Below are 9,592 nucleotides of genomic sequence, written 5' to 3'. Positions count from 1 at the left end.
ATACAATTAGGGATGTCAACGGGGCGGGGCGGGGCGGGTTTTGGCATTTCCATCCCCATCCCCGCCTCCCATTTTCATCCCCATCCCCACCCCCATCCCCGCAGCGGGTCTGGAAACTTTCCCCATCCCCGCCCCGGCGGGTCTAACTTCAAAACCACCCCCGCCCCATCCCCATGTGGATATCCATCCCCGTTTTAGCCCCACATAATCCCCGCCCCATACCCACCAAATCCCCACCTGAAATCCACCACAAATAATATATTTAAATCAATTCCAAAAAAAAAAAAAAAAAAAAAAAATTCTATACTACAGCAGCGTACAACTCAAATACAAAGAATGCAGTACATACTTCACATATTGAAAAAAAAAAATAACAGTAACTCAAATTGTCCAAAGTCCAAAATTAAAAATACTACAAGTTTACAAATATTAAAATACATAATAAGAAATCCATTATTCGGTGCAAACTCCACTTGTTCCGGAATCGATATCCCATGTTTCAAATTCTTCCTCTAATTCACCCACTAATTTGGCATACTCATCATTCCTGAATTCTCCACAATCTGCAAATACAACAATGTGACTTAATTAAAAAATAATAATAATAATAATAATAATAATAATAATAATAATAATAATAATAATAATAATAATAATAGTAATAGTAGTAATTAAATAAAATGTTATTTTAGCTATCTACCTTTAAGAGTAGCCCATATCCAATTTTGAGTACACATTAAAGCTTCGACTGCTTCCGGTAAAAGCCGACTACGATAAGGATTAAGAACCCGACCACTTGTGCTAAATGCGGACTCCGATGCAACAGTAGAAACAGGAATGCTCAATATATCTCGTGCTATTTGCTGAAGAATGGGATATGTGCCTCCATTTGTCTTCCACCAATTAAGAATATCAAAATCTTGGACTAGAGGCACATTAGCAGCATCTAAATACTTATCCAATTCAGAAATTTCATTACTTGGATCCTTATCTTGTTGCAAAAATTCTGCAAATTCTTGCATAAAGGCCTCTTCATTGGCTTTGCTACTACTACCCAAATCAAAAGGTTGTTGGCTACTACTACCTTGAGTTTTACCGATCTTAGAGCCATATTCTTCAACCAATCTTCGTAGAAGATCACTAATTCTACCAACCTCAATTTCAAAGTCATGCTCATCAAAAATTTTTGCAAAATAAAACCGAATAAGAGCCATTTTGTATCTAGGATCTAGTATTGTTGCCACTCCCATTAAACCATTCACATTAGCCCAATATTTGTTATATTTCAGCAACATAATGTCAGCCATTTTCCTTACATAATCATGAGGAGATAAAAGCCAACCAGAAATAGCAATTCTCAAAGCACAAATTTTAGGAAAATAAAGATTGGCAGTGGGGTAATTTGTTCCTGAAAAGTTAAGGGTAGTTTTACTAAACACTTCTAAATGTTCACATATTTTCTCAACTTTTTCCCAATCTTCAGGTGTCGGTGGATTCTTATATAAATTATTTCTTGCACTTAAAACAACAAACACTTCTCTATAACAAATAGCAATAGAAAGCATTTCATAAGTAGAATTCCACCGAGTTTTGCAATCAAGTGCTAACTTTCTAGTACACTCAGGAGCTATTTGCTTAGCAACTTGTTCAAACTTTTGTACTCTCTTATCAGAAGCAGTCCAAAACACAACACTATCCCTAATCCTTTGAACACCATTTGATACCACAGCACTTAAACCATCTTGAACAATCAAATTTAAAATGTGAGCACAACAACGCATATGAAAAAAATCACCTCGCAATAAAAGTGAGCTATATGGAAACACTCCTTTCAAAATTTCCATCATTGCATCATTAGTCGAACAATTATCCACAGTTATAGAAGACAACCTAAGATCAAGATTCCATGATTGAATGCTTTCTTTCAATGCATCAGCAAGGACTTCGGCAGTATGAGGGGCAGGGACATATAAAAACCTATCAACACCATTGAAATTGACAAATAAAAACCTATCATCATCACTTATAATTACTATGATATTTTCCAGGGAACATCAGTATAAAGGTATGTTTTCATTTTAAATCTCACACAAAAAACTATAACAATACAAAGGCAACCAAAAAAATAAACAAGTTATAAGTAACTAGAAAACAATACCTTATGATCCGACTTTGCAACTTCCATGTATTATCAATGAAATGTGAGGTGACCGCCATATAACCTTTTCTCTGGTTGTCAGCAGTCCACATGTCAGTAGTTAAGGCAATCTTGCCCTTTGCTTTCCTCAACAAGGTTGCAACATTCTCCTTCTCAAGCTCATATCTTTTCATAATATCTTTTCTTGTTGTGTTGCGAGATGGCACTTTAAATCCAGGTTGGAGTGTCTTGCTATACTTTCTAAAACCCATATGTTCAACCATGCTAATTGGATACTCATGCAAAATAATCATCTCCGCCAAGTCTCTTCTTCCATCTTCTTGGTGGAATTCATAAGGGGCCAATGTCATCGTTTCATTCTTATCATTCAAGTTTTTTTGTGTACCAAACAATCTTGATTGTCGAATATCTTGACATACTCTCTTTGGACATATTTTTAAATGATCTTTCAAATGCGTAGTTCCTGCTTTCGACCCACCAGCAAGTAGCTTAGAGCAATGGTTGCACTCAGCTTTTACTGCATCACCAACCCTCTTTCTCTTAAAGTCAGACCACACTGCTGAAGTATGCCTACTAGTTATTGGTAGGACAGAAGGATCGGAATTAGTCTCCATGGGACTTTCATCGTCATCCAATGTAATTGGAGTATTACTAGCTGAAGTGGGAACACTAGCATTATTGTCATTCTTTGATGTCATTCTCCCCTAAAAACAAATTGCAGTAATTTAATGGTCAATTCATGAACAAATTAAACTACTACTTTCAACAAGTCAACACAAAACTTTTGTAAAAAAAAAAAAAAAAAAAAAAAAAAAAAAAAAAAAAAAAAATTGACAATCACGCATCATCAAGTTAATCTTTTTTAATATCTATCCTATAATATCCATCCTAATATCTATATGACTTTCCTTTTTTACCAAGTTAATCTTGCATATAAATAAGACCATCACGCATCATCAAGGACATCAACCCCACAATTTTATTTTATTTTTTTTTAAATAATCTCCAAATTTTTTATTTTTAAAAAAATTGACAATCTCAATTCTCTTTCTCTTCTACAATGAAGAAGGACGCAGAGTTGAGTGTTTCCTGTAAAATTTCTGGTGCAAATGAAGAGAATGAAAGGGAAGATGATGATTGGAGTATCTAACCCTTGAACCTCCCAATTTCCCATACAAATACAAATTATCAACATATACTTTGAAATTATCAACATCTATGGTTAACAGTAGACATAATTGAACATACAAGTACAAATTATTCTATATCATGCAACTAGAAATACAAATTATCGTCATACAAATACAAATACAAAATAAAATGCAAATAGACACATGCAACTCAAAAAACAAGTAATCAAACATAATAGCAAATTATTCAAATTATTTTTCATAAAAAAAAAAATGTTTTTGTTACCTAGGAGTCTAGGACATACTCACAGACGCAAATCAATTTAATGAACTCATACATAATCAAACTAATGGCTTCTTAATTAATTTCTTAGTTGATTATTTAATTTATTTTTCATATGATAAAATGATAAGGGAAAAAATAATTGGGGGAAAAAAAAGAGAAAGAGTTAGAGAGATTACCTGGAAGAAATTCTGGTCAGATTCTTCGTTTACCGGCGACGAGATTCACAGCCTCAAAGGTGGAAGTAAGGTGACAGCCTGAGAGGAGTAGATCTGTTTTTTTTTTTTTTGACGGAAAGGAGTAGATCTGTAGATGATGGAGGAGAAAGTGAGAAATGGAGGAGAAAGTGAGCCTGAGTGTGTGACGGCTAGGGTTGAAAGTTTGAGAATGAGAAATTGAGAGTGTGTGGGCTTTTTCCAGAAACTTCATTAATTAGTTTTTTTTTTTTTTTTTTATATACATAATAAATAAATTAATGATATATGTACATATGGGTCGGGTATAATGCGGGTATGGGGCGGGTATGAGATGGGTCAGGCGGGGCTGGGCCGGGTATGGGGTGGGTCAGGCGGGGCGGGGCGGGGATGGGGTGGGTCAGGCGGGGCGGGGCGGGGATGGGGCGGGTATTGCCTAAAATCCACCCCCGCCCCATCACCCATGGCGGGTATGGATTTTAGACCCATCCCCGCCCCGCGACCCGCCAAAGCTATACCCATCCCCGCCCCATCGGGGCGGGGATGGGGCGGGTCTCCTACTAGACCCGCCCCACTGACATCCCTAGATACAATTGTTAGGTGTGTGATAAGATAAGGACTAAGGAGGAAAACAAGCATTAGACAAGTACTTGACCCTGCAATTCTTTTAACCTGACGAGAAAACCACAATAACATACATAAATTAAATAAAAATAAATCCAAAGTTAAGTGGAGTGTGGACCGTCGTCAATGGTCCCCTAATTTGTCGCGTATAAATCACGTGATCTCAATTGTTTTTCATCCAATTTGACGGCTGTGATTTATTCTTGTAGACATTCCCTCTCGATTGTTGAAAATCCACCTAATTATCATTAATCATGTTAATTAGCTTTTTAATTTTGTTACTCTACCTCTTTTTTTTTTTTTCTTTAGTTCTTCTAGTTCAATCTTTCTACTTCGCGTCTTTGCCAATTAAAGTGCCCTTTTTTTTTCTTGCTCAAGTAATTTATTTCAAATTATAACAACAAAAAGTGTATGTATGGATAATCAAGTGCTTTGATGTAATTTGATTTTAGTATATGTATAGTAGGTAAAAGGAATAGGAAAAAAAAAAAGGGGGGGGGGGGAAGGAATTAACTGAATGAATGGTTGGAAAAGATTTTTATTTTCTATAGAAAATCAAAATGGGTTTTTAGGGGATGACGAGTACTAAGGGTATGTTCATATTTACTTAATTTCAGTTCAGTTTAGTTCAACTCTAATCAGTTCAGTTCAATCCAGTTTAGTTCAGTACAGCTCCAATCAGTTCAGTTCAGCTCCTAATTTCTCTTTCTCATAAAATATTCATTTCAGCTCAGTTCAGCTCCAATCAGTTCAGTTCAGTTTAACTCAGTTCAGTAAATGTGATCAGGCCCTAAGTAGCATGCAATTTTTCTATTATATAAAATTGATGTTACTCTCATTAATTCACAATGATATCTAAACTTTACTGTTAGTTGAGACGAACACTACAAGAGGGGGGGTGAATTGTAGGTGAGTTCCTAGTGACTACTTTTTGAATATAAAACAGAATAAAATAGGAACTTCAATGCACACAGGATTTTACGAGGAAACCTTCTAGTGCCCAACTAGAAGTAAAACCTCGACCCTACCTTAGGGATTTCGAACACAAACAATTTCACTATAATAGGGCAAACACCAAGTTACAACCTATTATAATCAAACCTCTACTCACAAGTTCCTGAACAAACTTGCTACAGAATAGGACTCTATTCTACCCAGTCTAAGTCCCACACTTAGACTCTCCCTCGTACTACCTAAGTACAGGCTTTCCAACTTCTCAACAGAAGCTCTCTCTCTGTATGCAATGATAACAAAATCACTCACACCCAAATAACCCAAACTAATTACAAGTACAAACACCTAGTATATGATAGGCAAGCTATGGATGAAACCCGAAACTAATATGACAAGATGATAAGCTTGGCAAACTTACACTATTATAGCTCTGTAAATTCTTCACACATAAACTCACAAAAAACCTAACCTCCTTTTCTTCTCTACTATTTATACAAGTATTACTCGTATAGAAAGTAGGTTTTCTTAAAGATAAATAAGTTAAACTTAACTTATCTTTTCACACGGTTTTTATGTAAATCATTAGAAGAAAATCTTTTCCAAAAAATAAGATAGAAAGATTGAGTTAAAAAGCATAATATCTTTTTAACAAACTGATTTTAAGAAATAATAATTTAAAAAAAATCTTTTTCGAATTCTATCTTTTATCATTTCCGATTTTAATTTATTTGCCAAGCTAACTTGCCACGCTTCTAATAGACTTCATGCATATCCTACTTAACATATTTAACAATGAATCTAGGAGATAAAATCTTGACTAAGACATTGCTGCGCTGTGCTCTTGTACTGGTAGGATTACTTGCGCTCCACGCTTACTAAGTTCCACCAAAGATCTTAGCCAGCCATCTTCAAGTTCCTGTGAAGGAACATTCCTGTTAGAGAACTCAGTTCCTGTGAGGGAACTCTTCTTCTGTTTCGAATAACCTTCTTAAATAAAGAACTTCTTCAAGTCTTCTTAGTTTCAGTTACTTCTTCCATCTCCAAGATCAATTTCACCTAAACTAAACAAACACTTGAAAAACCTTTATTAAATGAGTTTGTTGTAGTTTAAGTTCCTCATCATCAAAACCTTTAAACATCAACATTTACCCTTTTATAAGGAAACTAAGTTAAAATCCCGTGCAATGCACGGTTATTAAATGTTTTTGATTTTTTGACAATAATATTACCAAATACAAAGTATATAAAAGATACGCAGAAATATTTCATTTGAGTATATATGGAATAAAAGAAAATATCATAAAATATAAATAGTTTACTTAAAGATTTTGCAAAAAAAAAAAAAAAAAAAAAGTGAAAAAGGTGGGAAAATTTTTCACAAAGTAATGATAAGTGTCATTGGTTATTCGCTTTTAGTATAAGTTAATAGATTCTTCCATCTCCAAGATCAATTTCACCTAAACTAAACAAACACTTGAAAAACCTTTATTAAATGAGTTTGCTGTAGTTTAAGTTCCTCATCATCAAAACCTTTAAACATCAACATTTACCCTTTTATAAGGAAACTAAGTTAAAATCTCGTGCAATGCACGATTATTAAATGTTTTTGATTTTTTGACAATAATATTACCAAATACAAAGTATATAAAAGATACGCAGAAATATTTCATTTGAGTATATATGGAATAAAAGAAAATATCATAAAATATAAATAGTTTACTTAAAGATTTTGCAAAAAAAAAAAAAAAAAAAAAAAAAAAAAGTGAAAAAGGTGGGAAAATTTTTCACAAAGTAATGATAAGTGTCATTGGTTATTCGCTTTTAGTATAAGTTAAAGATAGATGACAATAATATTACCAAATACAAAGTATATAAAAGATACGCAGAAATATTTGAGTATATATGGAATAAAAGAAAATATCATAAAATATAAATAGTTTACTTAAAGATTTTGCAAAAAAAAAAAAAAAGTGAAAAAGGTGGGAAAATTTTTCACAAAGTAATGATAAGTGTCATTGGTTATTCGCCTTTAGTATAAGTTAATAGATAGATAGATAGATAGATGGATAGATACTTGTAAATATATTTGAACTTTATTATTTCTAATTACACTCATATTCAAAATAATAAAAAGTCAATAGTTTAAAAATACAAATTGAGATAAATCGCATAACTATTCAACGGGGTCCCCTCCCCTCCATCACAAGAATATATTCTCACTTGGAGTGCATACAAATAAACGATTTACAAGTAAGGTGTCAAAATGAAAAATTAGGGTGATAGAGAGAATTGAATGACTTGTTTAATATTCACCAATATGTTAAGTATTTATACAATACCTAACATTATAAGATAGAAAACAATATTTCTAAACGATAAACTACCATAAACTTATATCCTAAAGATATATTCACTAGATATCATCTTAACATTAATAATATTAGCTATATTATTACTCTAATCAAGTAATCATATCTACGGAAAATATAACACGCATATATTTTCCGATATCTTATATCTCTATCACCCTCCCGCAATCGTAACAGCAGTAACACAGACATCACGATTGGAAATTCTTCACTTTGTTGAAGTCGATCGAATTGCACTACTCTGTTGATGTCGTCTTCAATTTCTTCACTTTGTTGAAGTCGATGAGATGCACTACGTGGTTGATTCGCCTTCATTTTTTTTTTTTCTTTTTTTGAATGATGAGAACATTCATTAGCTTTTCGAACCCATCAATCATCAAATAAGCAGGAACATCATTCTTTTCAAACTTGCAAAAGTAACAATTTTGGTTTTTTTTTCTTGAGCAAAACCGACCTCCAATCAAATATTGGTTTTTCTAAGCAAACCACACTTAAAACAGTTAAAACCCTTGTCTTACGGTACAAGGAGAACCAATATAAAAACCTCATCTCACGGCACAAGGAAAACCAATATATCTTATCTCATGACACAAGAGAGTAGAAAAAAAAATTAAATAAAAAATTGTGCCATTAGTGGCTTTTCTTCATCTCCATGGAGTTTCTTTATCTCCATGGAGATGTAGTATGGGAGAAGCTCACTCACATACTCCAGCAAAATCACATACCATCATATATTCATATAAGATGGATTAATCACGTATACCAACCCCCCAAAAAAATAGAGGTTATTTAAAAAAAAAATTATTATTCACAAGATTAGAAAATATATACATGGTAAAAAAAAAAAAAAGTAACATTCGAAGTAACACCCGAATCATACACTAGCTATACAAACCGTTGAACATAATTATCAAATTAATGATGTACAAAATAAAAAATAGCAATTCGGGGCATCGCCCAGGGTACACACTAGTTTCTCTTTTGAAAAATTGTGAAGCAAGCAAGTTAAACAAGATAATTTTCATGCTAATAAGAAGGTTTAAATTCATTTCTCTAATAATGAACGAACAAAAGATTAGCAGTTTTACCGTTCCATCTCAAAATTAGTCTCTTACTCATAATATAATTAGATACAAATATACAATTAGGGCCTGTTATGATACGATTATTTTCAGTTCAGTTCAGTTCAGTTCGAGTCCCAATTTCCTTCTCTTATAAAATATTCAGTTCAGTTCAGCTCAGCTCTAATAAGATCAATTCAGTTCAGTTCAGCTCAGTTCAGTCAATTAGAATAGGCCCTTAGTTTACAACAACAAAAATAAATAAATATAAAATAAAATAAAATTTAATTAAAAAAAAAAGAAGAAGAAGATACAATTAGTACGGTGGAAACTTCACACAAGTTATAATGTGGTGTTGATTATGTCTAGCAATATTGAGTACATTAATTGGTCCCTCAAAACTTATTAATACCATAAGTAATACATTTGAGTATTTGACTATAAGTATTAGGGCAACGACAGCATAAGGTATAGATCTCAACTAGACTAAATTTGTTAAAGTGTTACTCAATACATGAAATAAAATTCACGGTCTGTTCTCATTGATTGAACTGAAATGAATATTTGATAAGAGAAGGAAATTAGAAGCTGAAATAACTGAACTGAACTTATTAGAGCTGAACTAAACTGAACTTATTAGAGCTGAACTTAACTGAAAATAATCGTATGAGAATAGTCTATATAAATTTTCTTTTACGATGCTCTTAACACAAAGAAAAATTATATCATTAAGATTTAATTTGGTGAACTACTATACAATAAAAAAAAATGGAGAATGATTGATTAACCTATAATTCAATCTTACTTGATCAGTTTAGT

The sequence above is a fragment of the Chenopodium album genome, chromosome 4 (assembly GCF_948465745.1).
Source record: "Chenopodium album chromosome 4, dcCheAlbu1.1, whole genome shotgun sequence".
Taxonomy (NCBI): domain Eukaryota; kingdom Viridiplantae; phylum Streptophyta; class Magnoliopsida; order Caryophyllales; family Amaranthaceae; genus Chenopodium; species Chenopodium album.
The sequence above is the reverse complement of the archived record's forward strand: the minus strand, read 5'-3'. Positions refer to the sequence as shown.